Source organism: Labrus mixtus, chromosome 6 (genome assembly GCF_963584025.1).
Source record: "Labrus mixtus chromosome 6, fLabMix1.1, whole genome shotgun sequence".
NCBI lineage: Eukaryota > Metazoa > Chordata > Actinopteri > Labriformes > Labridae > Labrus > Labrus mixtus.
In genome coordinates this window covers 32,697,374-32,722,373 of record NC_083617.1, presented here as the reverse complement: position 1 = coordinate 32,722,373, position 25,000 = coordinate 32,697,374, and the positions used below count along the sequence as shown (strand labels likewise).

Below are 25,000 nucleotides of genomic sequence, written 5' to 3'. Positions count from 1 at the left end.
GAACTAAATAATGATGAGCTGGTGGTGTCTTTTTTAAACCTGCCAGCGTATATCACAGATGAAGAAATAGTTTGGAAGCTGACGGGATGGGGAGTGAAACCGACATCACCAATAAAACGCAGAATGTGGCCTGGAACAATGATAGCTGACGGAACGAGGTTTGTCCGGGTCAGATTTAATGACCAGGTACAGTCACTCCCTTACTCCACAAAGTTTAACACTGTGATGGGGAACGAATACTTTAGAGTAATACATGATAGACAACAAAAAGTGTGCAGGATGTGCATCCAGCCGGGACACATCCTGAGAGAGTGTCCAGAATTTATGTGCCACAACTGTGGGGTGCAGGGACACTTTGCGCGAGAGTGCAGCGCGAACAGCACAAAATGCACAAACTGTAAAAAAAGAGAAAATGAATGTGAGTGTGAGAACGGAGAGGAAAGCAAGAACGAGGTGGAGGAGGTGTACGAGGATGAAGACGAGGCGGAGGAGGTGTACGAGGAGGAGGCGGAGGAGAAGGAGGTGATCGGAGCAAGCAGGAAGGAGATCAGAGAAGACGAGAACAGTGACGGAGAAATGGAGCAGAGCGGAGAGAGCGGAGGAGAACGGGCGTCAGAGTGCGAGCTGGAGACGCCGGAGCTGGCTGGAGAGGGAGGACAGCAGAAGCAGCGAAAAACGAGCGAGAGAGGGAAAAAAGGAGACGGAAGGGACGTGGCAGAAGACCCGGGGGTAAGAATGAGCACAGAGGGGAGGGAGATGCCTGAGAGTGGTGTTGGACAGACGGGAGGGAGAAAAATCACGCTAAATAATACGGGTAAAAGCACCAGTCCCAATGAAACGGACAGCGAAATGGATGTGAGTGAACTGGCGAGTGCGCAAAAAAGACTAAGTCTTGGACAACGAAAAAAGTTGGTGAAAAAATTGAAATGTAAGGACAAATAATGACTGACAATAACCCCTGTAAATCCGTTTTTTTTGTTTTTATTTTTATGATAATGGCCTTTAATTTATTTTCGATAAACGTGAATGGACTAAGGAACAAAGAAAAAAGACATGCGATTCTCTCCTTGCAGAATGACGTTTTGTGCCTGCAGGAGACCAGGTGGGATGATTCCCTGGTGGAAGACATAAAAAAAGACTTTGTGGGCCATATTTTCTGCTCCAATGGCACGTCGAGGGCGAGAGGAGTGGCGGTTTTAGTCAAAACGGGTCGGGTAACAGGGGTAAATTTGGTTTATGGAGACAAAGAAGGAAGAATAATAGTAATAGACTGTGTGTATGAAACGAAAAATATAAGAATCATAAATATATATGCACCGAATGGAGAAAAAGAAAGGAAAACATTCTTCATTGCAATAAGCAAATGGTGGGAAAGGAATTGTATAATAATCGGTGACTTTAATGTGGCGATGACACCCACCGATGTGTCAAAAAATAATGTGTTTAAGGGGGATGTGAGCAGGGGGACACTTAAAGATATAATGATAACGAAACAATGCATTGATATTTGGAGATTGCTACATCCATGGGAGAGAGTGTTCTCCAGGAGACAAATTGTACTGAATAGATTAAAACAATCTAGAATAGATTATGCTTTGGTGACATGCGAGGTAGTGAGGTGGATTAAAGAAGTTGAATATAAAACTAATATGTGGAGCGATCACGCTGGAATAGAAATCACGTTTAGAAAAGAAACGAATGTACGTAAAGGAGGGATATGGTGCTTTAATGCAAGCTTGCTGGATGATGGAATGTTTGTGAAAAGTATGGAAAGATTGTTGAATGATGTGGGATATGAGTGGAATGAGAGTGAAGATAGGAATGTGTGGTGGGATAGTGTAAAAGTCAGAATTAAAAAAAAGTGTATCAATTATAGTAAAGAGAAAAAGTGGAGAGAAAATAGAAAGGAAGAGAATTTGAGAAAACAACTAAGTGAGGAAATAGCATCGCTTGACAGTGTAGATAATGTAGATGTCGAAAAATACATACATTTAAAAGAACAGTTGGGAGTGATTGAACTTAAAAAGAGTAGGGGTGCAGCCATTAGGAGTAAAATACAATATATGTATGAGGGGGAGAGGAGTACAGCCTTTTTTTTAGGTCTGGAAAAACAAAAACAAAAAAGAACAGAAATAAACGAATTATTAAATGAAGCAGGTAAAAGTGTGACAGATAAAAAGGGAATTTTAGAAATAGTAAAGGGCTATTATGAAAGCCTGTTTTCGAGACAGGAGTGTGATAGCGTGAGTGTGAACAGAGCTTTGGGTGCCTTAAAGAAAAAACTAAGCGAGGACGATAAAATGTGGTGTGATTGTGAGTTTACAGAGGGAGAAATCAGAAGTGCTTTAGAGGGGTTAAACAAAAACAAAAGTCCTGGGAGCGATGGCCTAACTGCGGAATTCTACCAAGCTTTCAAAGAGCAGCTGGTGCCCTTGGTGAACAAATTGAGTAAATATATGGAAAAAGTGAAACATATACCAAAAAGTTTAGGGGAAGGGGTGGTTACTATTTTTTACAAAAACAAGGGGGACAATAAAAATCTGGACAACTACAGACCAATCAGCCTACTCAACACAGACTACAAAATCATAGCGAAAACAATAGCCAATAGAATCAGGGAGGTAATAGGAACAATCATAGAACAAACACAATCATACAGTATACCAAACAGAGACATAGCAGACTCAATCATTTCAATAAAACAGACGGTCAGGGATATGGAAGGGGAGGGGGGAATATGGCTAGGGATTGATTTAAATAAAGCTTTTGACAGAGTAGATCACGGGTTCATGGGGAAGGTGTTAGAGAAGTTTGGATTCGGGGAGAGAATGAGAGAATGGATAAATATGTTGTATACAGGAGCGGAAAGCAAGATAAAATGTAACGGGGAACTAACTGATTCTTTTAAAATATCAAGGTCAGTGAGACAAGGATGTCCGATGTCAGCGCTGTTGTACAGCTTGGTAGCAGAGCCGCTGGCAGCACTGATATCGGAAGACGTAAACATAAAAGGTATAGGTAAGGAAAACGTAAAAATAATACAGTATGCAGATGACGTGAATATAATGGTAAAAGGAGAGGAGGATATAGAATTGATATTAAAACATGTACAAACTTATGAAAGAGCATCTGGGGCAAAAGTAAATGAAAATAAGTCAGAAATTATGTTACTAGGTAAGGAATCCAATCTAGTTAATAAGTGGGGATTTAAAACGGTGTGTGAGAGAAGAAAAGTGTTGGGAGTGAATATGGGGAAAAATGAGAATGAATGTGATGATGTAACATGGAAAGAGGTGGTGGGTAAAATTAAAAAAACATTGAATTTGTGGAAAGCGAGGGGTCTATTGTTGAGAGGAAGGGTAGCCGTAACAAATGCTCTCGTGTTGTCCAAAGTGAATCATGCGCTGAGTACTTGTACGCTTCCGGACTGGGCCTTTAAGGAGATTTCAAAGACCATTAGGGACTTTATTTGGAAAAACAAAGCAGCGAGTATAGCTCACAAAACAATAATAGGGGCTAAAGATCAGGGGGGGCTAGCTTTGATTGATTTACTTACAAAAAAAGTAGCACTAAGAGTCAAATTGATAGGCAAATTTATGGACCAGAACCGGAACGTAGTTTGGAAAAACCACTTCAAACAATATCTGTGCAGTTTTGGACTCTACAACGAGGACAACCTGTACCAGATCAATAACCCGGATTCATTTAAACACTTGCCACGGTTTTTCCAGGAAGTACTCAGTGCGTGGTATCAGGTTTCATCCTGGACTGTACCAGAGTGCGGAACGAGAGGGTCAGTGCTACGACTGCCCTTCCTCTCGAGCCCGTATTTTAAAAATGGGGAGAGGGTAATTAAGTGTGAAGCTATGTCGAAAGCGGGATATATTAGAATAAGGGATTTACTGAACTGTGGGGGGGATTTTGATTTACAAATGGTGGTGAGGGGTTTAAAAAATAAAGGGTGTGTGTGCAGAAAGGATGTGATTGAGAGAGTGTTTGCAAATGTAAAATTGTCTTTGTCGAGCGAATGGGAAAAATTAATCAAAGAGAAGGAGGGAGTGATGCAGGACGATGTGGGGGGGATCTCCCTGTGCCTAGGGGAGAAGAAACACAACATTACAGATGTCACTACAAAAATTTGGTATAGGTGCGCAATCACACATAGAATACAGAAACCCACATCCGAAGTAAAATGGACAGACACATACCCGGACATAACAAGCAACATGATATGGAAGAACATTAACATTCCGCATACACCACATGCAATATTTGACCTAGATTTCAAACTGAGGCACAGGAGGATCTTCACCTGCATCGTCCTGCATCAGATCCATAAGGAGAGGTATGAAAGAAAGTGTTGTGTATGTGAAAGTACGGATGAGGATTTAATACATTTGTTTGTTACGTGTGGGGAATTGGTTTATTTTTGGGGAAAAATAAGAGAAATGTTGGGGAAATGCAGTAAGAATGAGTGTTGGAATGAAAGGGGGTGGGAATTGTCGGTGTTGTTGGGGGTGGGAACAAAACAAAAAAATCACAATGTAATGAATATAATTTTGGCTTTTGCAAGAAAAGCGGTTTTTAACAGAAGGAATTATGCACTGTATGAAAGTAAGAAAATGAATGTGTGGAGAATGTTTGTGAATGAATGGAAAGCACATCTTAAATTGTTGTACATAGCGAATGAGAGTGAGTTTGTGAGAATGTTTGTGGAAGGTGCGAATGTGTGTAGAGTAAATGAGGAGGGAATTATGTGGGATGTCTAAATTATTTTGTTTTTGTTTTTTTGGTACGAGGGCTTCTTTTTTGGTCATGGGGAAAATGGGTGATTTGATTTGGTGGTTTTTTTTTTCTCAGTGGTTTTTTGAGAATACTGTGGGGTTTTTGTATGTTTTTGTGGTTTGTTTTCAGAGGGGTGTTTGCTTTGGGGGAGGGACTCAGAAGAGTTGTCATGAGTTGGGGGTATCAGGGGTGGTTTGAGTTTTTTTTCCTGATGCTATGTTTTTATTGTTTTTAGGGTGCCGTTTGCGTCAGAGGGGAGGTTTAATTTAGAGGGTGTATGTATTGTAATAGCATTTGTTGTAAATGATGTGAAAGAATTATAAATGTTTTTGTAATTTTGATAATAAAAGATAAAAAAAAAAAAAACACGCCTGATCTCGTCCGATCTCGGAAGCTAAGCAGGGTAGGGCCTGGTTAGTACTTGGATGGGAGACCGCCTGGGAATACCAGACGCTGTAAGCTTTTTCATTTTTTTGATCATATGTTTTTTTTTTATCATATAGAGACATATTCACATGTCCAAAAATTTAGCCAGAATCAAGGGCATGACATCTTTAAAAGGCCCCTTTCTGCACACAATAATGGCTTACGGCCATACCATCCTGAACACGCCCGATCTCGTCCGATCTCGGAAGCTATGCAGGGTCGGGCCTGGTTAGTACTTGGATGGGAGACCGCCTGGGAATACCAGGTGCTGTAAGCTTTGTCATTTTTTTGATCATATGTTTTTTTTTATCATATAGAGACATATTCACATGTCCAAAAATTCAGCCAGAATCAAGGGCATGACATCTTTAAAAGGCCCCTTTCTGCACACAATAATGGCTTACGGCCATACCACCCTGAACACGCCCGATCGCGTCCAATCTGAGAAGCTAAGCAGGGTCGGGCCTGGTTAGTACTTGGATGGGAGACCGCCTGGGAATACCAGGTGCTGTAAGCTTTTTCATTTTGTTTGATCATATGTTTTTTTTTATCATATAGAGACATATTCACATGTCCAAAAATTCAGCCAGAATCAAGGGCATGACATCTTTAAAAGGCCCCTTTCTGCACACAATAATGGCTTACGGCCATACCACCCTGAACACGCCCGATCTCGTCAGATCTCGGAAGCTAAGCAGGGTCGGTCCTGGTTAGTACTTGGATGGGAGACCGCCTGGGAATACCAGGTGCTGTAAGCTTTTTCATTTTTTTTTATCATATGTTTTTTTTATCATAGAGAGACATATTCACATGTCCAAAAATTCAGCCAGAATCAAGGGCATGACATTTTTAAAAGGCCCCTTTCTGCACACAATAATGGCTTACAGCCATACCACCCTGAACACGCCTGATCTCGTCCGATCTCGGAAGCTAAGCAGGGTAGGGCCTGGTTAGTACTTGGATGGGAGACCGCCTGGGAATACCAGGTGCTGTAAGCTTTTTCATTTTTTTTGATCATATGTTTTTTTTATCATATAGAGACATATTCACATGTCCAAAAATTCAGCCAGAATCAAGGGCATGACATCTTTAAAAGGCCCCTGTCTGCACACAATAATGGCTTACGGCCATACCACCCTGAACACGCCCGATCTCGGAAGCTAAGCAAGGTCAGGCCTGGTTAGTACTTGGATGGGAGACCGCCTGGGAATACCAGGTGCTGTAAGCTTTTTCATTTTTTTGATCATATGTTTTTTTTTTTTCATATAGAGACATATTCACATGTCCAAAAATTCAGCCAGAATCAAGGGCATGACATCTTTAAAAGTCCCCTTTCTGCACACAATAATGGCTTATGGCCATACCACCCTGAACACGCCCCTTTTGCTGTCAGAGTTTGTGTGGTGCTGAAGGAGAGCTGACGTGTCAGTACTGAGCAGGACAGCTGGACTAATTTGTTTGTTTTTTGGATGCGCTTTGGATTTATTTAAATACCTCAGATTGTGAGTGAATGTCCCCCAGCAGTCACTGACTGTTAGGGGGATCGTTTTTCTTTTCACCTTTTTTCCTGTTTTTTTTCCACAATTTTGTGAAGAATTTTTGTTTTTTGTGAATGTTTGCTCGTATGTCGCGAGCAAACTCACACGGACGGATCACAAAGATGACAGGACCACGGACTGGAGAGATGGAAAAAGGAAAAGAGAACGGACAACAACGTGAACAAACAAACATGGCACTGAAACAAAGGAATGGATTAAACGACAACGAGAAGAACGACGGACAAAAAGGACGGATGAAAACGGCAAATGAAACAGGGAACGGAATGGATGACAGAGAGAGAGGAAGAGAGAGGAGCGGCGGGCTGATTGCTCCGCATGCAGAGAATGGGAGAGGTGGCGAGAGAGCAGAAAAAGAGGAAGCAAAAGTGTCTTTTGAGAGAAAACTAACACTAAACATTGAAATGGTGGGAGACAAAGTTCCTCTAAATCACGTCATGAGCAACATAAAAATGATCTGTGGGGGCCTGCTGGCGTGCAGAACCCTGGGACCTGAAAAACTGGAGGTGACGGTGAGCAACATTAAAGGAAAGGAAAGGCTGCTGGATGGATTTAAGATCGGAGAGACCAGAGTCGTGGCGAGAGAACTAAATAATGATGAGCTGGTGGTGTCTTTTTTAAACCTGCCAGCGTATATCACAGATGAAGAAATAGTTTGGAAGCTGACGGGATGGGGAGTGAAACCGACATCACCAATAAAACGCAGAATGTGGCCTGGAACAATGATAGCTGGCGGAACGAGGTTTGTCCGGGTCAGATTTAATGACCAGGTACAGTCACTCCCTTACTCCACAAAGTTTAACACTGTGATGGGGAACGAATACTTTAGAGTAATACATGATAGACAACAAAAAGTGTGCAGGATGTGCATCCAGCCGGGACACATCCTGAGAGAGTGTCCAGAATTTATGTGCCACAACTGTGGGGTGCAGGGACACTTTGCGCGAGAGTGCAGCGCGAACAGCACAAAATGCACAAACTGTAAAAAAAGAGAAAATGAATGTGAGTGTGAGAACGGAGAGGAGAGCAAGAACGAGGTGGAGGAGGTGTACGAGGATGAAGACGAGGCGGAGGAGGTGTACGAGGAGGAGGCGGAGGAGAAGGAGGTGATCGGAGCAAGCAGGAAGGAGATCAGAGAAGACGAGAACAGTGACGGAGAAATGGAGCAGAGCAGAGAGAGCGGAGGAGAACGGGCGTCAGAGTGCGAGCTGGAGACGCCGGAGCTGGCTGGAGAGGGAGGACAGCAGAAGCAGCGAAAAACGAGCGAGAGAGGGAAAAAAGGAGACGGAAGGGACGTGGCAGAAGACCCGGGGGTAAGCATGAGCACAGAGGGGAGGGAGATGCCTGAGAGTGGTGTTGGACAGGCGGGAGGGAGAAAAATCACGCTAAATAATACGGGTAAAAGCACCATTCCCAATGAAACGGGCAGCGAAATGGATGTGGGTGAACTGGCGAGTGCGCAAAAAAGACTAAGTCTTGGACAACGAAAAAAGTTGGTGAAAAAATTGAAATGTAAGGACAAATAATGACTGACAATAACCCCTGTAAATCCGTTTTTTTTGTTTTTATTTTTATGATAATGGCCTTTAATTTATTTTCGATTAACGTGAATGGACTAAGGAACAAAGAAAAAAGACATGCGATTCTTTCCTTGCAGAATGACGTTTTGTGCCTGCAGGAGACCAGGTGGGATGATTCCCTGGTGGAAGACATAAAAAAAGACTTTGTGGGCCATATTTTCTGCTCCAATGGCACGTCGAGGGCGAGAGGAGTGGCGGTTTAAGTCAAAACGGGTCGGGTAACAGGGGTAAATTTGGTTTATGGAGACAAAGAAGGAAGAATAATAGTAATAGACTGTGTGTATGAAACGAAAAATATAAGAATCATAAATATATATGCACCGAATGGAGAAAAAGAAAGGAAAACATTCTTCATTGCAATAACCAAATGGTGGGAAAGGAATTGTATAATAATCGGTGACTTTAATGTGGCGATGACACCCACCGATGTGTCAAAAAATAATGTGTTTAAGGGGGATGTGAGCAGGGGGACACTTAAAGATATAATGATAACGAAACAATGCATTGATATTTGGAGATTGCTACATCCATGGGAGAGGGTGTTCTCCAGGAGACAAATTGTACTAAATAGATTAAAACAATCTAGAATAGATTATGCTTTGGTGACATGCGAGGTAGTGAGGTGGATTAAAGAAGTTGAATATAAAACTAATATGTGGAGCGATCACGCTGGAATAGAAATCACGTTTAGAAAAGAAACGAATGTACGTAAAGGAGGGATATGGTGCTTTAATGCAAGCTTGCTGGATGATGGAATGTTTGTGAAAAGTATGGAAAGATTGTTGAATGATGTGGGATATGAGTGGAATGAGAGTGAAGATATGAATGTGTGGTGGGATAGTGTAAAAGTCAGAATTAAAAAAAAGTGTATCAATTATAGTAAAGAGAAAAAGTGGAGAGAAAATAGAAAGGAAGAGAATTTGAGAAAACAACTAAGTGAGGAAATAGCATCGCTTGACAGTGTAGATAATGTAGGTGTCGAAAAATACATACATTTAAAAGAACAGTTGGGAGTGATTGAACTTAAAAAGAGTAGGGGTGCAGCCATTAGGAGTAAAATACAATATATGTATGAGGGGGAGAGGAGTACAGCCTTTTTTTTAGGTCTGGAAAAACAAAAACAAAAAAGAACAGAAATAAACGAATTATTAAATGAAGCAGGTAAAAGTGTGACAGATAAAAAGGGAATTTTAGAAATAGTAAAGGGCTATTATGAAAGCCTGTTTTCGAGACAGGAGTGTGATAGCGTGAGTGTGAACAGAGCTTTGGGTGCCTTAAAGAAAAAACTAAGCGAGGACGATAAAATGTGGTGTGATTGTGAGTTTACAGAGGGAGAAATCAGAAGTGCTTTAGAGGGGTTAAACAAAAACAAAAGTCCTGGGAGCGATGGCCTAACTGCGGAATTCTACCAAGCTTTCAAAGAGCAGCTGGTGCCCTTGGTGAACAAATTGAGTAAATATATGGAAAAAGTGAAACATATACCAAAAAGTTTAGGGGAAGGGGTGGTTACTATTTTTTACAAAAACAAGGGGGACAATAAAAATCTGGACAACTACAGACCAATCAGCCTACTCAACACAGACTACAAAATCATAGCGAAAACAATAGCCAATAGAATCAGGGAGGTAATAGGAACAATCATAGAACAAACACAATCATACAGTATACCAAACAGAGACATAGCAGACTCAATCATTTCAATAAAACAGACGGTCAGGGATATGGAAGGGGAGGGGGGAATATGGCTAGGGATTGATTTAAATAAAGCTTTTGACAGAGTAGATCACGGGTTCATGGGGAAGGTGTTAGAGAAGTTTGGATTCGGAGAGAGAATGAGAGAATGGATAAATATGTTGTATACAGGAGCGGAAAGCAAGATAAAATGTAACGGGGAACTAACTGATTCTTTTAAAATATCAAGGTCAGTGAGACAAGGATGTCCGATGTCAGCGCTGTTGTACAGCTTGGTACCAGAGCCGCTGGCAGCACTGATATCGTAAGACGTAAACATAAAAGGTATAGGTAAGGAAAACGTAAAAATAATACAGTATGCAGATGACGTGAATATAATGGTAAAAGGAGAGGAGGATATAGAATTAATATTAAAACATGTACAAACTTATGAAAGAGCATCTGGGGCTAAAGTCAATGAAAATAAGTCAGAAATTATGTTACTAGGTAAGGAATCCAATCTAGTTAATAAGTGGGGATTTAAAACGGTGTGTGAGAGAAGAAAAGTGTTGGGAGTGAATATGGGGAAAAATGAGAATGAATGTGATGATATAACATGGAAAGAGGTGGTGGGTAAAATTAAAAAAACATTGAATTTGTGGAAAGCGAGGGGTCTATTGTTGAGAGGAAGGGTAGCCGTAACAAATGCTCTCGTGTTGTCCAAAGTGAATCATGCGCTGAGTACTTGTACGCTTCCGGACTGGGCCTTTAAGGAGATTTCAAAGACCATTAGGGACTTTATTTGGAAAAACAAAGCAGCGAGTATAGCTCACAAAACAATAATAGGGGCTAAAGATCAGGGGGGGCTAGCTTTGATTGATTTACTTACAAAAAAAGTAGCACTAAGAGTCAAATTGATAGGCAAATTTATGGACCAGAACCGGAACGTAGTTTGGAAAAACCACTTCAAACAATATCTGTGCAGTTTTGGACTCTACAACGAGGACAACCTGTACCAGATCAATAACCCGGATTCATTTAAACACTTGCCACGGTTTTTCCAGGAAGTACTCAGTGCGTGGTATCAGGTTTCATCCTGGACTGTACCAGAGTGCGGAACGAGAGGGTCAGTGCTACGACTGCCCTTCCTCTCGAGCCCGTATTTTAAAAATGGGGAGAGGGTAATTAAGTGTGAAGCTATGTCGAAAGCGGGATATATTAGAATAAGGGATTTACTGAACTGTGGGGGGGATTTTGATTTACAAATGGTGGTGAGGGGTTTAAAAAATAAAGGGTGTGTGTGCAGAAAGGATGTGATTGAGGGAGTGTTTGCAAATGTAAAATTGTCTTTGTCGAGCGAATGGGAAAAATTAATCAAAGAGAAGGAGGGAGTGATGCAGGACGATGTGGGGGGGATCTCCCTGTGCCTAGGGGAGAAGAAACACAACATTATAGATGTCACTACAAAAATTTGGTATAGGTGCGCAATCACACATAGAATACAGAAACCCACATCCGAAGTAAAATGGACAGACACATACCCGGACATAACAAGCAACATGATATGGAAGAACATTAACATTCCGCATACACCACATGCAATATTTGACCTAGATTTCAAACTGAGGCACAGGAGGATCTTCACCTGCATCGTCCTGCATCAGATCCATAAGGAGAGGTATGAAAGAAAGTGTTGTGTATGTGAAAGTACGGATGAGGATTTAATACATTTGTTTGTTACGTGTGGGGAATTGGTTTATTTTTGGGGAAAAATAAGAGAAATGTTGAGGAAATGCAGTAAGAATGAGTGTTGGAATGAAAGGGGGTGGGAATTGTCGGTGTTGTTGGGGGTGGGAACAAAACAAAAAAATCACAATGTAATGAATATAATTTTGGCTTTTGCAAGAAAAGCGGTTTTTAACAGGAGGAATTATGCACTGTATGAAAGTAAGAAAATGAATGTGTGGAGAATGTTTGTGAATGAATGGAAAGCACATCTTAAATTACTGTACATAGCGAATGAGAGTGAGTTTGTGAGAATGTTTGTGGAAGGTGCGAATGTGTGTAGAGTAAACGAGGAGGGAATTATGTGGGATGTCTAAATTATTTTGTTTTTGGTTTTTTTGGTACGAGGGCTTCTTTTTTGGTCATGGGGAAAATGGGTGATTTGATTTGGGTTTTTTTTTTTCTCAGTGGTTTTTTGAGAATACTGTGGGGTTTTTGTATGTTTTTGTGGTTTGTTTTCAGAGGGGTGTTTGCTTTGGGGGAGGGACTCAGAAGAGTTGTCATGAGTTGGGGGTATCAGGGGTGATTTGAGTTTTTTTTTCTGATGCTATGTTTTTATTGTTTTTAGGGTGCCGTTTGCGTCAGAGGGGAGGTTTAATTTAGAGGGTGTATGTATTATAATAACATTTGTTGTAAATGATGTGAAAGAATTATAAATGTTTTTGTAATTTTGATAATAAAAGATAAAAAAAAAAACACGCCTGATCTCGTCCGATCTCGGAAGCTAAGCAGGGTAGGGCCTGGTTAGTACTTGGATGGGAGACCGCCAGGTGCTGTAAGTTTTTTCATTTTTTTGATCATTTGTTTTTTTTTTATCATATAGAGACATATTCACATGTTCAAAACTTCAGCCAGAATCAAGGGCATGACATCTTTAAAAGTCCCCTGTCTGCACACAATAATGGCTTACGGCCATACCACCCTGAACACGCCCGATCTCGGAAGCTAAGCAAGGTCAGGCCTGGTTAGTACTTGGATGGGAGACCGCCTGGGAATACCAGGTGCTGTAAGCTTTTTCATTTTTTTGATCATATGTTTTTTTTTTTTCATATAGAGACATATTCACATGTCCAAAAATTCAGCCAGAATCAAGGGCATGACATCTTTAAAAGGCTCCTTTCTGCACACAATAATGGCTTATGGCCATACCACCCTGAACACGCCCGATCTCGTCCGATCTCAGAAGCTAAGCAGGGTCGGGCCTGGTTAGTACTTGGATGGGAGACCGCCTGGGAATACCAGGTGCTGTAAGCTTTTTCATTTTTTTGATGATATGTTTTTTTTTATCATATAGAGACATATTCACATGTCCAAAAATTCAGCCAGAATCAAGGGCATGACATCTTTAAAAGGCCCCTTTCTGCACACAATAATGGCTTACGGCCATACCACCCTGAACTCATCCGATCTCGGAAGCTAAGCAGGGTCGGGCCTGGTTAGTACTTAGATGGGAGACCGCCTGGGAATACCAGGTGCTGTAAGCTTTTTCATTTTTTTGATCATATGTTTTTTTTTATCATATAGAGACATATTCACATGTCCAAAAATTCAGCCAGAATCAAGGGCATGACATCTTTAAAAGGCCCCTTTCTGCACACAATAATGGCTTACGGCCATACAACCCTGAACTCGTCCGATCTCAGAAGGTAAGCAGGGTCGGGCCAGGTTAGTACTTTGATAGGAGACAGCCTGGGAATACCAGGTGCTGTAAGCTTCTTCATTTTTTTGATCATATGTTTTTTTTTTTATCATATAGAGACATATTCACATGTCCAAAAATTCAGCCAGAATCAAGAGCATGACATCTTTAAAAGGCCCCTTTCTGCACACAATAATGGCTTATGGCCATACCACCCTGAACTCGTCCGATCTTGGAAGCTAAGCAGGGTGGGGCCTGGTTAGTACTTGAATGGGAGACCGCCTGGGAATACCAGGTGCTGTAAGCTTTTTCATTTTTTTGATCATATGTTTTTTTTTATCATATAGAGACATATTCACATGTCCTAAAATTCAGCCAGAATCAAGGGCATGACATCTTTAAAAGGCCCCTTTTTGCACACAATAATGGCTTACGGCCATACAACCCTGAACTCATCCAATCTTGGAAGCTAAGCAGGGTCGGGCCTGGTTACTAGTTGGATGGGAGACTGCCTGGGAATACCAGGTGCTGTAAGCTTTTTCATTTTTTTGATCATACGTTTTTTTTTATCATATAGAGACATATTCACATGTCCAAAAATTCAGCCAGTATCAAGGGCATGACATCTTTAAAAGGCCCCTCTCTGCACACAATAATGGCTTACGGCCATACCACCCTGAACACGCCTGATCTCGTCCGATCTCGGAAGCTAAGCAGGGTATGGCCTGGTTAGTACCTGGATGGGAGACCGCCTGGGAATACCAGGTGCTGTAAGTTTTTTCATTTTTTTGATCATATGTTTTTTTTTTATCATATAGAGACATATTCACATGTCCAGAAATTCAGCCAGAATCAAGGGCATGACATCTTTAAAAGGCCCCTTTCTGCATACAATAATGGCTTACGGCCATACCACCCTGAACACGCCCGATCTCGTCCGATCTCGGAAGCTAAGCAGGGTCGGGCCTGGTTAGTACTTGGATGGGAGACCGCCTGGGAATACCAGGTGCTGTAAGCTTTTTCATTTTTTTGATGATATGTTTTTTTTTATCATATAGAGACATATTCACATGTCCAAAAATTCAGCCAGAATCAAGGGCATGACATCTTTAAAAGGCCCCTTTCTGCACACAATAATGACTTATGGCCATACCACCCTGAACACGCCCGATCTCGTCCGATCTCGGAAGCTAAGCAGGGTCGGGCCTGGTTAGTACTTGGATGGGAGACCGCCTGGGAATACCAGGTGCTGTAAGCTTTTTCATTTTTTTGATCATATGTTTTTTTTTTATCATATAGAGACATATTCACATGTCCAAAAATTCAGCCAGAATCAAGGGCATGACATCTTTAAGGCCCATTTCTGCACACAATAATGGCTTACGGCCATACCACCCTGAACTCATCCGATCTCGGAAGCTAAGCAGGGTCGGGCCTGGTTAGTACTTAGATGGGAGACCGCCTGGGAATACCAGGTGCTGTAAGCTTTTTCATTTTTTTGATCATATGTTTTTTTTTATCATATAGAGACATATTCACATGTCCAAAAATTCAGCCAGAATCAAGGGCATGACATCTTTAAAAGGCCCCTTTCTGCACACAATAATGGCTTACGGCCATACAACCCTGAACTCGTCCGATCTCAGAAGGTAAGCAGGGTCGGGCCAGGTTAGTACTTGGATGGGAGACAGCCTGGGAATACCAGGTGCTGTAAGCTTCTTCATTTTTTTGATCATATGTTTTTTTTTTTATCATATAGAGACATATTCACATGTCCAAAAATTCAGCCAGAATCAAGAGCATGACATCTTTAAAAGGCCCCTTTCTGCACACAATAATGGCTTATGGCCATACCACCCTGAACTCGTCCGATCTTGGAAGCTAAGCAGGGTGGGGCCTGGTTAGTACTTGAATGGGAGACCGCCTGGGAATACCAGGTGCTGTAAGCTTTTTCATTTTTTTGATCATATGTTTTTTTTTATCATATAGAGACATATTCACATGTCCTAAAATTCAGCCAGAATCAAGGGCATGACATCTTTAAAAGGCCCCTTTCTGCACACAATAATGGCTTACGGCCATACAACCCTGAACTCATCCAATCTTGGAAGCTAAGCAGGGTCGGGCCTGGTTACTAGTTGGATGGGAGACTACCTGGGAATACCAGGTGCTGTAAGCTTTTTCATTTTTTTGATCATACGTTTTTTTTTTATCATATAGAGACATATTCACATGTCCAAAAATTCAGCCAGAATCAAGGGCATGACATCTTTAAAAGGCCCCTTTCTGCACACAATAACAGCTTATGGCCATACCATCCTGAACACGACCGTTCTCGTCCGATCTCGGAAGCTAAGCAGGGTCGGGCCTGGTTAGTACTTGGATGGGAGACCGCCTGGGAATACCAGGTGCTCTAAGCTTTTTAATTTTTTTGATATGTTTTTTTTATCATATAGAGACATATTCACATGTCCAAAAATTCAGCCAGAATCAAGGGCATGATATCTTTAAAAGGCCCCTTTCTGCACACAATAATGGCTTACGGCCATACCACCCTGAACTCGTCAGATCTCGGAAGCTAAGCAGGGTCGGGCCTGGTTAGTACTTGGATGGGAGACCGCCTGGGAATACCAGGTGCTATAAGCTTTTTCATTTTTTTGATCATATGTTTTTTTTTGATCATAGAGAGACATATTCACATGTCCAAAAATTCAGCCAGAATCAAGGGCATGACATCTTTAAAAGGCCCCTGTCTGCACACAATAATGGCTTACGGCCATACCACCCTGAACACGCCCGATCTCTTCCGATCTCGGAAGCTAAGCAAGGTCAGGCCTGGTTAGTACTTGGATGGGAGACCGCCTGGGAATACCAGGTGCTGTAAGCTTTTTCATTTTTTTGATCATATGTTTTTTTTTGATCAAATAGAGACATATTCACATGTCCAAAAATTCAGCCAGAATCAAGGGAATGACATCTTTAAGGCCCATTTCTGCACACAATAATGGCTTACGGCCATACCACCCTGAACTCGTCCGATCTCGGAAGCTAAGCATGGTCGGGCCTGGTTAGTACTTAGATGGGAGACCGCCTGGGAATACCAGGTGCTGTAAGCTTTTTAATTTTTTTGATCATATGTTTTTTTTTATCATATAGAGACATATTCACATGTCCAAAAATTCAGCCAGAATCAAGGGCATGACATCTTTAAAAGGCCCCTGTCTGCACACAATAATGGCTTAAGGACATACCACCCTGAACTTGTCCGATCTCGGAAGCTAAGCAGCGTCTGGCCTGGTTAGTACTTGGATGGGAGACCACCTGGGAATACCAGGTGCTGTAAGCTTTTTCATTTTTTTTGATCATATGTTCTTTTTTATCATATAGAGACATATTCACATGTCCAAAAATTCAGCCAGAATCAAGGGCATGAGATCTTTAAAAGGCCCCTGTCTGCACACAATAACAGCTTACGGCCATACCACCCTGAACACGCCTGATCTCGTCCGATCTCGGAAGCTAAGCAGGGTCGGGCCTGGTTAGTACTTGGATGGGAGACCGCCTGGGAATACCAGGTGCTGTAAGCTTTTTCATTTTTTTGATCATATGTTTTTTTTTATCATATAGAGACATATTCACATGTCCAAAAATTCAGCCAGAATCAAGGGCATGACATCTTTAAAAGGCCCCTGTCTGCACACAATAATGGCTTATGGCCATACCACCCTGAACACGCCTGATCTTGTCCGATCTCGGAAGCTAAGCAGGCTAGGGCCTGGTTAGTACTTGGATGGGAGACCGCCTGGGAATACCAGGTGCTGTAAGCTTTTTCATTTTTTTGATCATATGTTTTTTTTTTATCATATAGAGACATATTCACATGTCCAAAAATTCAGCCAGAATCAAGGGCATGACATCTTTAAAAGGCCCCTTTCTGCACACAATAACAGCTTACGGCCATACTGCCCTTAACACGCCCGATCTCGTCCGATCTCGGAAACTAAGTAGGGTCGTGCCTGGTTAGTACTTGGATGGGAGACCGCCTGGGAATACCAGACGCTGTAAGCTTTTTCATTTTTTTGATCATATGTTTTTTTTTTATCATATAGAGACATATTCACATGTCCAAAAATTTAGCCAGAATCAAGGGCATGACATCTTTAAATGGCCCCTTTCTGCACACAATAATGGCTTACGGCCATACCACCCTGAACACGCCCAATCTCGTCCGATCTAGGAAGCTATGCAGGGTCGGGCCTGGTTAGTACTTGGATGGGAGACCGCCTGGGAATACCAGGTGCTGTAAGCTTTTTAATTTTTTTGATCATATGTTTTTTTTTATCATATAGAGACATATTCACATGTCCAAAAATTCAGCCAGAATCAAGGGCATGACATCTTTAAAAGGCCCCTTTCTGCACACAATAATGGCTTACGGCCATACCACCCTGAACACGCCCGATCTCATCCGATCTCAGAAGCTAAGCAGGGTCGGGCCTGCTTAGTACTTGGATGGGAGACCGCCTGGGAATACCAGGTGCTGTAAGCTTTTTCATTTTGTTTGATCATATGTTTTTTTTTATCATATAGAGACATATTCACATGTCCAAAAATTCAGCCAGAATCAAGGGCATGACATCTTTAAAAGGCCCCTTTCTGCACACAATAATGGCTTACGGCCATACCACCCTGAACAAGCCCGATCTCGTCCGATCTCGGAAGCTAAGCAGGGTCGGGCCTGGTTAGTACTTGGATGGGAGACCGCCTGGGAATACCAGGTGCTGTAAGCTCTTTCATTTTTTTTGATCATATGTTTTTTTTATCATATCGAGACATATTCACATGTCCAAAAATTCAGCCAGAATCAAGGGCATGACATCTTTAAAAGGCCCCTCTCTGCACACAATAATGGCTTACGGCCATACCACCCTGAACACGCCTGATCTCGTCCGATCTCGGAAGCAAAGCAGGGTAGGGCCTGGTTAGTACTTGGATGGGAGACAGCCTGGGAATACCAGGTGCTGTAAGTTTTTTCATTTTTTTGATCATATGTTTTTTTTTTATCATATAGAGACATATTCACATGTCCTAAAATTCAGCCAGAATCAAGGGCATGACATCTTTAAAAGGCCCCTTTCTGCATACAACAATGGCTTACGGCCATACCACCCTGAACACGCCTGATGTCGTCCGATCTCGGAAGCTAAGCAGGGTAGGGCCTGGTTAGTACTTGGATGGGAGACAGCCTGGGAATACCAGGTGCTGTAAGTTTTTTCATTTTTTTAATCATATGTTTTTTTTTATCATATAGAGACATATTCACATGTCCAAAAATTCAGCCAGAATCAAGGGCATGACATCTTTAAAAGGCCCCTTTCTGCACACAATAATGGCTTACGGTCATACCACCCTGAACTCGTCCGATCTCGGAAACTAAGCAGGGTCGTGCCTGGTTAGTACTTGGATGGGAGACCGCCTGGGAATACCAGGTGCTGTAAGCTGTTTCATTTTTTTGATCATGTGTTTTTTTTTTATCATAGAGAGACATATTCACATGTCCAAAAATTCAGCCAGAATCAAGGGCATGACATCTTTAAAAGGCCCCTTTCTGCACACAATAATGGCTTACGGCCATACCACCCTGAACACGCCCGATCTCGTCTGATCTCGGAAGCTATGCAGGGTCGGGCCTCGTTAGTACTTGGATGGGAGACCGCCTGTGGAATATCAACTGCTGTAAGCTGTTTCATTTTTTTGATCAAATGTTTTTTTTTTATCATATAGAGACATATTCACATGTCCAAAAATTCAGCCAGAATCAAGGGCATGACATCTTTAAAAGGCCCCTTTCTGCACACAATAATGGCTTACGGCCAAACCACCCTGAACTCGTCCGATCTTGGAAGCTAAGCAGGGTCGGGCCTGGTTAGTACTTTGATGGGAGAACGCCTGGGAATACCAGACGCTGTAAGCTTTTTTTATTTTTTTGATCATATGTTTTTTTTTTATCATAGAGAGACATATTCACATGTCCAAAAATTCAGCCAGAATCAAGGGCATGACATCTTTAAAAGGCCCCTGTCTGCAGACAATAATGGCTTACGGCCATACCACCCTGAACATGCCCGATCTCGTTCCATCTCAGAAGCTAAGCAGGGTAAGGCCTGGTTAGTACTTGGATGGGAGACCGCCTGGGAATACCAGGTGCTGTAAGCTTTTTCATTTTTTTTGATCATGTTTTTTTTTTATCATATAGAGACATATTCACATGTCCAAAAATTCAGCCAGAATCAAGGGCATGACATCTTTAAAAGGCCCCTTTCTGCACACAATAATGGCTTAAGGACATACCACCCTGAACTTGTCAGATCTCGGAAGCTAAGCAGCGTCTGGCCTGGTTAGTACTTGGATGGGAGACCGCCTGGGAATACCAGGTGCTGTAAGCTTTTTCATTTTTTTTGATCATATGTTCTTTTTTTATCATATAGAGACATATTCACATGTCCAAAAATTCAGCCAGAATCAAGGGCATGAGATCTTTAAAAGGCCCCTGTCTGCACACAATAATTGCTTACGGCCATACCACCCTGAACACGCCTGATCTCGTCCGATCTCGGAAGCTAAGCAGGGTAGGGCCTGGTTAGTACTTGGATGGGAGACCGCCTGGGAATACCAGGTGCTGTAAGCTTTTTCATTTTTTTGATCATATGTTTTTTTTTTTATCATATAGAGACATATTCACATGTCCAAAAATTCAGCCAGAATCAAGGGCATAACATCTTTAAAAGGCCCCTGTCTGCACACAATAATGGCTTACGGCCATACCACCCTTAACACGCCCGATCTCGTCCCATCTCGGAAGCTAAGCAGGGTCGGGCCTGGTTAGTACTTGAATGGGAGACCGCCTGGGAATACCAGATGCTGTAAGCTTTTTTTATTTTTTTGATCATATGTTTTTTTTATCATAGAGAGACATATTCACATGTCCTAAAATTCAGCCAGAATCAAGGGCATGACATCTTTAAAAGGCCCCTTTCTGCATACAATAATGGCTTACGGCCATACCACCCTGAACACGCCTGATGTCGTCCGATCTCGGAAGCTAAGCAGGGTCGGGCCAGGTTAGTACTTCGATGGCAGACCGCCTGGGAATACCAGGTGCTGTAAGCTTTTTCATTTTTTTGATCATATGTTTTTTTTTTTATCATATAGAGACATATTCACATGTCCACAAATTCAGCCAGAATCAAGGGCATGACATCTTTAAAAGGCCCCTGTCTGCACACAATAATGGCTTACAGCCATACCACTCTGAACACGCCTGATCTCGTCCGATCTCGGAAGCTAAGCAGGGTCGGGCCTGGTTAGTACTTGGATGGGAGACCACCTGGGAATACCAGGTGCTGTAAGCGTTTTCATTTTTTTGATCATATGTTTTTTTTTATCATATAGAGACATATTCACATGTCCAAAAATTCAGCCAGAATCAAGGGCATGACATCTTTAAAAGGCCCCTTTCTGCACACAATAACAGCTTTCGGCCATACCACCCTTAACACGCCCGATCTCGTCCGATCTCGGAAACTAAGTAGGGTCGTGCCTGGTTAGTACTTGGATGGGAGACCGCCTGGGAATACCAGACGCTGTAAGCTTTTTCATTTTTTTGATCATATGTTTTTTTTTTATCATATAGAGACATATTCACATGTCCAAAAATTTAGCCAGAATCAAGGGCATGACATCTTTAAAAGGCCCCTTTCTGCACACAATAATGGCTTACGGCCATACCACCCTGAACACGCCCGATCTCGTCCGATCTCGGAAGCTATGCAGGGTCGGGCCTGGTTAGTACTTGGATGGGAGACCGCCTGGGAATACCAGATGCTGTAAGCTTTTCTTATTTTTTTGATCATATTTTTTTTTTTTTATCATAGAGAGACATATTCACATGTCCACAAATTCAGCCAGAATCAAGGGCATGACATCTTTAAAAGGCCCCTGTCTGCACACAATAATGGCTTACGGCCATACCACCCTGAACACGCCCGATCTCGTTCGATCTCGGAAGCTAAGCAGGGTTGGGCCTGGTTAGTACTTGGATGGGAGACCACCTTGGAATACCAGGTGCTGTAAGCGTTTTCATTTTTTTGATCATATGTTTTTTTTTATCATATAAAGACATATTCACATGTCCAAAAATTCAGCCAGAATCAAGGGCATGACATCTTTAAAAGGCCCCTGTCTGCACACAATAATGGCTTACGGCCATAACACCCTGAACACGCCCGATCTCGTCCGATCTCGGAAGCTAAGCAGGGTCGGGCCTGGTTAGTACTTGGATGGGAGACCACCTTGGAATACCAGGTGCTGTAAGCGTTTTCATTTTTTTGATCATATGTTTTTTTTTTATCATATAAAGACATATTCACATGTCCAAAAATTCAGCCAGAATCAAGGGCATGACATCTTTAAAAGGCCCCTGTCTGCACACAGTAATGGCTTATGGCCATACCACCCTGAACACGCTTGATCTCGTCCGATCTCGGAAGCTAAGCAGGGTAGGGCCTGGTTAGTACTTGGATGGGAGACCGCCTGGGAATACCAGGTGCTGTAAGCTTTTTCATTTTTTTGATCATATGTTTTTTTTTTATCATATAGAGACATATTCACATGTCCAAAAATTCAGCCAGAATCAAGGGCATGACATCTTTAAAAGGCTCCTTTCTGCACACAATAACGGCTTACGGCCATACCACCCTTAACACGCCCGATCTCGTCCGATCTCGGAAACTAAGTAGGGTCGTGCCTGGTTAGTACTTGGATGGGAGACCGCCTGGGAATACCAGACGCTGTAAGCTTTTTCATTTTTTTTGATCATATGTTTTTTTTATCATATAGAGACATATTCACATGTCCAAAAATTCAGCCAGAATCAAGGGCATGACATCTTTAAAAGGCCCCTCTCTGCACACAATAATGGCTTATGGCCATACCACCCTGAACACGCCTGATCTCGTCCGATCTCGGAAGCTAAGCAGGGTAGGGCCTGGTTAGTACTTGGATGGGAGACCGCCTGGGAATACCAGGTGCTGTAAGTTTTTTCATTTTTTTGATCATATGTTTTTTTTTTATCATATAGAGACATATTCACATGTCCAAAAATTCAGCTAGAATCAAGGGCATGACATCTTTAAAAGGCCCCTTTCTGCATACAATAATGGCTTACGGCCATACCATCCTGAACACGCCCGATCTCGTCCGATCTCGGAAGCTAAGCAGGGTCGGGCCTGGTTAGTACTTGGATGGGAGACCACCTGGGAATACCAGGTGCTGTAAGCGTTTTCATTTTTTTGATCATATGTTTTTTTTTATCATATAGAGACATATTCACATGTCCAAAAATTCAGCCAGAATCAAGGGCATGACATCTTTAAAAGGCCCCTTTCTGCACACAATAATGGCTTACGGCCAAACCACCCTGAACTCGTCCGATCTTGGAAGCTAAGCAGGGTCGGGCCTGGTTAGTACTTGGATTGGAGACCGCCTGGGAATACCAGACGCTGTAAGCTTTTTTTATTTTTTTGATCATATGTTTTTTTTTTATCATAGAGAGACATATTCACATTTCCAAAAATTCAGCCAGAATCAAGGGCATGACATCTTTAAAAGGCCCCTGTCTGCAGACAATAATGGCTTACGGCCATACCACCCTGAACACGCCCGATCTCGTCCGATCTCGGAAGCTAAGCAGGGTAGGGCCTGGTTAGTTCTTGGATGCGAGACCGCCTGGGAATACCAGGTGCTGTAAGTTTTTTCATTTTTTTGATCATATGTTTTTTTTTTATCATATAGAGACATATTCACATGTCCAAAAATTCAGCCAGAATCAAGGGCATGACATCTTTAAAAGGCCCCTTTCTGCACACAATAATGGCTTAAGGACATACCACCCTGAACTTGTCCGATCTTGGAAGCTAAGCAGCGTCTGGCCTGGTTAGTACTTGGATGGGAGACCGCCTGGGAATACCAGGTGCTGTAAGCTTTTTCATTTTGTTTGATCATATGTTTTTTTTTATCATATAGAGACATATTCACATGTCCAAAAATTCAGCCAGAATCAAGGGCATGACATCTTTAAAAGGCCCCTTTCTGCACACAATAATGGCTTACGGCCATACCACCCTGAACACGCCCGATCTCGTCTGATCTCGGAAGCTAAGCAGGGTCGGGCCTGGTTAGTACTTGGATGGGAGACCTCCTGGGAATACCAGGTGCTGTAAGCTTTTTCATTTTTTTTGATCATATGTTTTTTTTATCATATAGAGACATATTCACATGTCCAAAAATTCAGCCAGAATCAAGGGCATGACATCTTTAAAAGGCCCCTCTCTGCACACAATAATGTCTTACAGCCATACCACCCTGAACACGCCTGATCTCGTCCGATCTCGGAAGCTAAGCCGGGTAGGGCCTGGTTAGTACTTGGATGGGAGACCGCCTGGGAATACCAGGTGCTGTAAGTTTTTTCATTTTTTTGATCATATGTTTTTTTTTTATCATATAGAGACATATTCACATGTCCAAAAATTCAGCCAGAATCAAGGGCATGACATCTTTAAAAGGCGCCTTTCTGCATACAATAATGGCTTACGGCCAAACCACCCTGAACACGCCCGATCTCAGAAGCTAAGCAGGGTCGGGCCTGGTTAGTACTTGGATGGGAGACCGCCTGGGAATACCAGGTGCTGTAAGCTTTTTCATTTTTTTTGATCATATGTTTTTTTTATCATATAGAGACATATTCACATGTCCAAAAATTCAGCCAGAATCAAGGGCATGACATCTTTAAAAGGCCCCTGTCTGCACACAATAATGGCTAACGGCCATACAACCCTGAACACGCCCGATCTCGGAAGCTAAGCAAGGTCAGGCCTGGTTAGTCCTTGGATGGGAGACCGCCTGGGAATACCAGGTGCTGTAAGCTTTTTCATTTTTTTGATCATATGTTTTTTTTTTTTCATATAGAGACATATTCACATGTCCAAAAATTCAGCCAGAATCAAGGGCATGACATCTTTAAAAGGCCCCTTTCTTCACACAATAATGACTTATGGCCATACCACCCTGAACACGCCCGATCTCGTCCGATCTCGGAAGCTAAGCAGGGTCGGGCCTGGTTAGTACTTGGATGGGAGACCGCCTGGGAATACCAGGTGCTATAAGCTTTTTCATTTTTTTGATCATATGTTTTTTTTTTTTCATATAGAGACATATTCACATGTCCAAAAATTCAGCCAGAATCAAGGGCATGACATCTTTAAAAGGCCCCTTTCTGCACACAATAATGGCTTATGGCCATACCACCCTGAACACGCCCGATCTCGTCCGATCTCGGAAGCTAAGCAGGGTCGGGCCTGGTTAGTACTTGGATGGGAGACCGCCTGGGAATACCAGGTGCTGTAAGCTTTTTCATTTTTTTGATGATATGTTTTTTTTTATCATATAGAGACATATTCACATGTCCAAAAATTCAGCCAGAATCAAGGGCATGACATCTT

The 25,000-nt window shown here is 42.2% G+C and overlaps 33 non-coding genes and 21 pseudogenes across 33 annotated transcripts; all 54 read left to right on the top strand.

Annotated features, from left to right (window-relative positions):
* The first annotated feature begins 5,369 nt into the window (after window positions 1–5,369).
* Window positions 5,370–5,488, top strand: LOC132976386 (5S ribosomal RNA). Its single transcript, XR_009673529.1, has one exon. It is a non-coding gene; the product is annotated as a 5S ribosomal RNA (ribosomal RNA).
* A 121-nt stretch (window positions 5,489–5,609) lies between these two features.
* On the top strand, window positions 5,610–5,728 carry LOC132976588 (5S ribosomal RNA). The gene has a single exon (XR_009673719.1). It is a non-coding gene; the product is annotated as a 5S ribosomal RNA (ribosomal RNA).
* Window positions 5,729–5,850: 122 nt separating this feature from the next.
* LOC132976281 (5S ribosomal RNA) lies at window positions 5,851–5,969 on the top strand. Its single transcript, XR_009673430.1, has one exon. It is a non-coding gene; the product is annotated as a 5S ribosomal RNA (ribosomal RNA).
* Window positions 5,970–6,090: 121 nt separating this feature from the next.
* LOC132976685 (5S ribosomal RNA) lies at window positions 6,091–6,209 on the top strand. The gene has a single exon (XR_009673737.1). It is a non-coding gene; the product is annotated as a 5S ribosomal RNA (ribosomal RNA).
* Window positions 6,210–6,330: 121 nt separating this feature from the next.
* On the top strand, window positions 6,331–6,439 carry LOC132976669 (5S ribosomal RNA; annotated as a pseudogene).
* A 6,268-nt stretch (window positions 6,440–12,707) lies between these two features.
* LOC132976668 (5S ribosomal RNA) lies at window positions 12,708–12,816 on the top strand (annotated as a pseudogene).
* Window positions 12,817–12,938: 122 nt separating this feature from the next.
* Window positions 12,939–13,057, top strand: LOC132976342 (5S ribosomal RNA). The gene has a single exon (XR_009673489.1). It is a non-coding gene; the product is annotated as a 5S ribosomal RNA (ribosomal RNA).
* Window positions 13,058–13,178: 121 nt separating this feature from the next.
* On the top strand, window positions 13,179–13,287 carry LOC132976624 (5S ribosomal RNA; annotated as a pseudogene).
* A 121-nt stretch (window positions 13,288–13,408) lies between these two features.
* On the top strand, window positions 13,409–13,517 carry LOC132976179 (5S ribosomal RNA; annotated as a pseudogene).
* A 123-nt stretch (window positions 13,518–13,640) lies between these two features.
* On the top strand, window positions 13,641–13,749 carry LOC132976746 (5S ribosomal RNA; annotated as a pseudogene).
* Window positions 13,750–13,870: 121 nt separating this feature from the next.
* LOC132976196 (5S ribosomal RNA) lies at window positions 13,871–13,979 on the top strand (annotated as a pseudogene).
* Window positions 13,980–14,100: 121 nt separating this feature from the next.
* Window positions 14,101–14,219, top strand: LOC132976462 (5S ribosomal RNA). Its single transcript, XR_009673601.1, has one exon. It is a non-coding gene; the product is annotated as a 5S ribosomal RNA (ribosomal RNA).
* A 122-nt stretch (window positions 14,220–14,341) lies between these two features.
* Window positions 14,342–14,460, top strand: LOC132976275 (5S ribosomal RNA). The gene has a single exon (XR_009673424.1). It is a non-coding gene; the product is annotated as a 5S ribosomal RNA (ribosomal RNA).
* Window positions 14,461–14,581: 121 nt separating this feature from the next.
* Window positions 14,582–14,700, top strand: LOC132976283 (5S ribosomal RNA). The gene has a single exon (XR_009673432.1). It is a non-coding gene; the product is annotated as a 5S ribosomal RNA (ribosomal RNA).
* Window positions 14,701–14,820: 120 nt separating this feature from the next.
* LOC132976623 (5S ribosomal RNA) lies at window positions 14,821–14,929 on the top strand (annotated as a pseudogene).
* Window positions 14,930–15,050: 121 nt separating this feature from the next.
* LOC132976170 (5S ribosomal RNA) lies at window positions 15,051–15,159 on the top strand (annotated as a pseudogene).
* A 123-nt stretch (window positions 15,160–15,282) lies between these two features.
* Window positions 15,283–15,391, top strand: LOC132976745 (5S ribosomal RNA; annotated as a pseudogene).
* Window positions 15,392–15,512: 121 nt separating this feature from the next.
* LOC132976189 (5S ribosomal RNA) lies at window positions 15,513–15,621 on the top strand (annotated as a pseudogene).
* A 122-nt stretch (window positions 15,622–15,743) lies between these two features.
* LOC132976548 (5S ribosomal RNA) lies at window positions 15,744–15,862 on the top strand. The gene has a single exon (XR_009673683.1). It is a non-coding gene; the product is annotated as a 5S ribosomal RNA (ribosomal RNA).
* A 117-nt stretch (window positions 15,863–15,979) lies between these two features.
* LOC132976101 (5S ribosomal RNA) lies at window positions 15,980–16,088 on the top strand (annotated as a pseudogene).
* A 122-nt stretch (window positions 16,089–16,210) lies between these two features.
* On the top strand, window positions 16,211–16,329 carry LOC132976452 (5S ribosomal RNA). Its single transcript, XR_009673592.1, has one exon. It is a non-coding gene; the product is annotated as a 5S ribosomal RNA (ribosomal RNA).
* A 120-nt stretch (window positions 16,330–16,449) lies between these two features.
* LOC132976696 (5S ribosomal RNA) lies at window positions 16,450–16,558 on the top strand (annotated as a pseudogene).
* Window positions 16,559–16,910: 352 nt separating this feature from the next.
* On the top strand, window positions 16,911–17,029 carry LOC132976139 (5S ribosomal RNA). Its single transcript, XR_009673374.1, has one exon. It is a non-coding gene; the product is annotated as a 5S ribosomal RNA (ribosomal RNA).
* Window positions 17,030–17,150: 121 nt separating this feature from the next.
* Window positions 17,151–17,269, top strand: LOC132976493 (5S ribosomal RNA). Its single transcript, XR_009673631.1, has one exon. It is a non-coding gene; the product is annotated as a 5S ribosomal RNA (ribosomal RNA).
* Window positions 17,270–17,391: 122 nt separating this feature from the next.
* Window positions 17,392–17,510, top strand: LOC132976654 (5S ribosomal RNA; annotated as a pseudogene).
* Window positions 17,511–17,632: 122 nt separating this feature from the next.
* On the top strand, window positions 17,633–17,751 carry LOC132976494 (5S ribosomal RNA). Its single transcript, XR_009673632.1, has one exon. It is a non-coding gene; the product is annotated as a 5S ribosomal RNA (ribosomal RNA).
* Window positions 17,752–17,872: 121 nt separating this feature from the next.
* On the top strand, window positions 17,873–17,991 carry LOC132976373 (5S ribosomal RNA). Its single transcript, XR_009673518.1, has one exon. It is a non-coding gene; the product is annotated as a 5S ribosomal RNA (ribosomal RNA).
* A 122-nt stretch (window positions 17,992–18,113) lies between these two features.
* On the top strand, window positions 18,114–18,232 carry LOC132976279 (5S ribosomal RNA). Its single transcript, XR_009673428.1, has one exon. It is a non-coding gene; the product is annotated as a 5S ribosomal RNA (ribosomal RNA).
* Window positions 18,233–18,353: 121 nt separating this feature from the next.
* Window positions 18,354–18,472, top strand: LOC132976511 (5S ribosomal RNA). Its single transcript, XR_009673649.1, has one exon. It is a non-coding gene; the product is annotated as a 5S ribosomal RNA (ribosomal RNA).
* Window positions 18,473–18,594: 122 nt separating this feature from the next.
* LOC132976571 (5S ribosomal RNA) lies at window positions 18,595–18,713 on the top strand. The gene has a single exon (XR_009673704.1). It is a non-coding gene; the product is annotated as a 5S ribosomal RNA (ribosomal RNA).
* A 121-nt stretch (window positions 18,714–18,834) lies between these two features.
* On the top strand, window positions 18,835–18,943 carry LOC132976130 (5S ribosomal RNA; annotated as a pseudogene).
* A 122-nt stretch (window positions 18,944–19,065) lies between these two features.
* On the top strand, window positions 19,066–19,185 carry LOC132976114 (5S ribosomal RNA; annotated as a pseudogene).
* Window positions 19,186–19,307: 122 nt separating this feature from the next.
* Window positions 19,308–19,416, top strand: LOC132976222 (5S ribosomal RNA; annotated as a pseudogene).
* A 123-nt stretch (window positions 19,417–19,539) lies between these two features.
* LOC132976594 (5S ribosomal RNA) lies at window positions 19,540–19,658 on the top strand. The gene has a single exon (XR_009673725.1). It is a non-coding gene; the product is annotated as a 5S ribosomal RNA (ribosomal RNA).
* Window positions 19,659–20,011: 353 nt separating this feature from the next.
* On the top strand, window positions 20,012–20,130 carry LOC132976615 (5S ribosomal RNA). The gene has a single exon (XR_009673731.1). It is a non-coding gene; the product is annotated as a 5S ribosomal RNA (ribosomal RNA).
* A 123-nt stretch (window positions 20,131–20,253) lies between these two features.
* On the top strand, window positions 20,254–20,372 carry LOC132976557 (5S ribosomal RNA). Its single transcript, XR_009673691.1, has one exon. It is a non-coding gene; the product is annotated as a 5S ribosomal RNA (ribosomal RNA).
* Window positions 20,373–20,493: 121 nt separating this feature from the next.
* LOC132976526 (5S ribosomal RNA) lies at window positions 20,494–20,612 on the top strand. The gene has a single exon (XR_009673664.1). It is a non-coding gene; the product is annotated as a 5S ribosomal RNA (ribosomal RNA).
* A 123-nt stretch (window positions 20,613–20,735) lies between these two features.
* LOC132976340 (5S ribosomal RNA) lies at window positions 20,736–20,854 on the top strand. Its single transcript, XR_009673487.1, has one exon. It is a non-coding gene; the product is annotated as a 5S ribosomal RNA (ribosomal RNA).
* Window positions 20,855–20,975: 121 nt separating this feature from the next.
* On the top strand, window positions 20,976–21,094 carry LOC132976657 (5S ribosomal RNA; annotated as a pseudogene).
* Window positions 21,095–21,216: 122 nt separating this feature from the next.
* Window positions 21,217–21,335, top strand: LOC132976466 (5S ribosomal RNA). Its single transcript, XR_009673605.1, has one exon. It is a non-coding gene; the product is annotated as a 5S ribosomal RNA (ribosomal RNA).
* Window positions 21,336–21,459: 124 nt separating this feature from the next.
* Window positions 21,460–21,578, top strand: LOC132976272 (5S ribosomal RNA). Its single transcript, XR_009673421.1, has one exon. It is a non-coding gene; the product is annotated as a 5S ribosomal RNA (ribosomal RNA).
* A 121-nt stretch (window positions 21,579–21,699) lies between these two features.
* Window positions 21,700–21,818, top strand: LOC132976448 (5S ribosomal RNA). Its single transcript, XR_009673588.1, has one exon. It is a non-coding gene; the product is annotated as a 5S ribosomal RNA (ribosomal RNA).
* Window positions 21,819–21,940: 122 nt separating this feature from the next.
* LOC132976326 (5S ribosomal RNA) lies at window positions 21,941–22,059 on the top strand. Its single transcript, XR_009673473.1, has one exon. It is a non-coding gene; the product is annotated as a 5S ribosomal RNA (ribosomal RNA).
* Window positions 22,060–22,181: 122 nt separating this feature from the next.
* On the top strand, window positions 22,182–22,300 carry LOC132976616 (5S ribosomal RNA; annotated as a pseudogene).
* Window positions 22,301–22,421: 121 nt separating this feature from the next.
* LOC132976321 (5S ribosomal RNA) lies at window positions 22,422–22,540 on the top strand. The gene has a single exon (XR_009673468.1). It is a non-coding gene; the product is annotated as a 5S ribosomal RNA (ribosomal RNA).
* A 122-nt stretch (window positions 22,541–22,662) lies between these two features.
* Window positions 22,663–22,781, top strand: LOC132976257 (5S ribosomal RNA). Its single transcript, XR_009673408.1, has one exon. It is a non-coding gene; the product is annotated as a 5S ribosomal RNA (ribosomal RNA).
* A 121-nt stretch (window positions 22,782–22,902) lies between these two features.
* Window positions 22,903–23,011, top strand: LOC132976216 (5S ribosomal RNA; annotated as a pseudogene).
* Window positions 23,012–23,134: 123 nt separating this feature from the next.
* On the top strand, window positions 23,135–23,253 carry LOC132976501 (5S ribosomal RNA). The gene has a single exon (XR_009673639.1). It is a non-coding gene; the product is annotated as a 5S ribosomal RNA (ribosomal RNA).
* Window positions 23,254–23,606: 353 nt separating this feature from the next.
* On the top strand, window positions 23,607–23,725 carry LOC132976287 (5S ribosomal RNA). The gene has a single exon (XR_009673435.1). It is a non-coding gene; the product is annotated as a 5S ribosomal RNA (ribosomal RNA).
* Window positions 23,726–23,846: 121 nt separating this feature from the next.
* On the top strand, window positions 23,847–23,965 carry LOC132976425 (5S ribosomal RNA). Its single transcript, XR_009673566.1, has one exon. It is a non-coding gene; the product is annotated as a 5S ribosomal RNA (ribosomal RNA).
* Window positions 23,966–24,087: 122 nt separating this feature from the next.
* Window positions 24,088–24,196, top strand: LOC132976652 (5S ribosomal RNA; annotated as a pseudogene).
* A 121-nt stretch (window positions 24,197–24,317) lies between these two features.
* On the top strand, window positions 24,318–24,426 carry LOC132976129 (5S ribosomal RNA; annotated as a pseudogene).
* A 122-nt stretch (window positions 24,427–24,548) lies between these two features.
* Window positions 24,549–24,667, top strand: LOC132976292 (5S ribosomal RNA). The gene has a single exon (XR_009673440.1). It is a non-coding gene; the product is annotated as a 5S ribosomal RNA (ribosomal RNA).
* A 122-nt stretch (window positions 24,668–24,789) lies between these two features.
* Window positions 24,790–24,908, top strand: LOC132976544 (5S ribosomal RNA). The gene has a single exon (XR_009673680.1). It is a non-coding gene; the product is annotated as a 5S ribosomal RNA (ribosomal RNA).
* The last annotated feature ends 92 nt before the right edge of the window (window positions 24,909–25,000 follow it).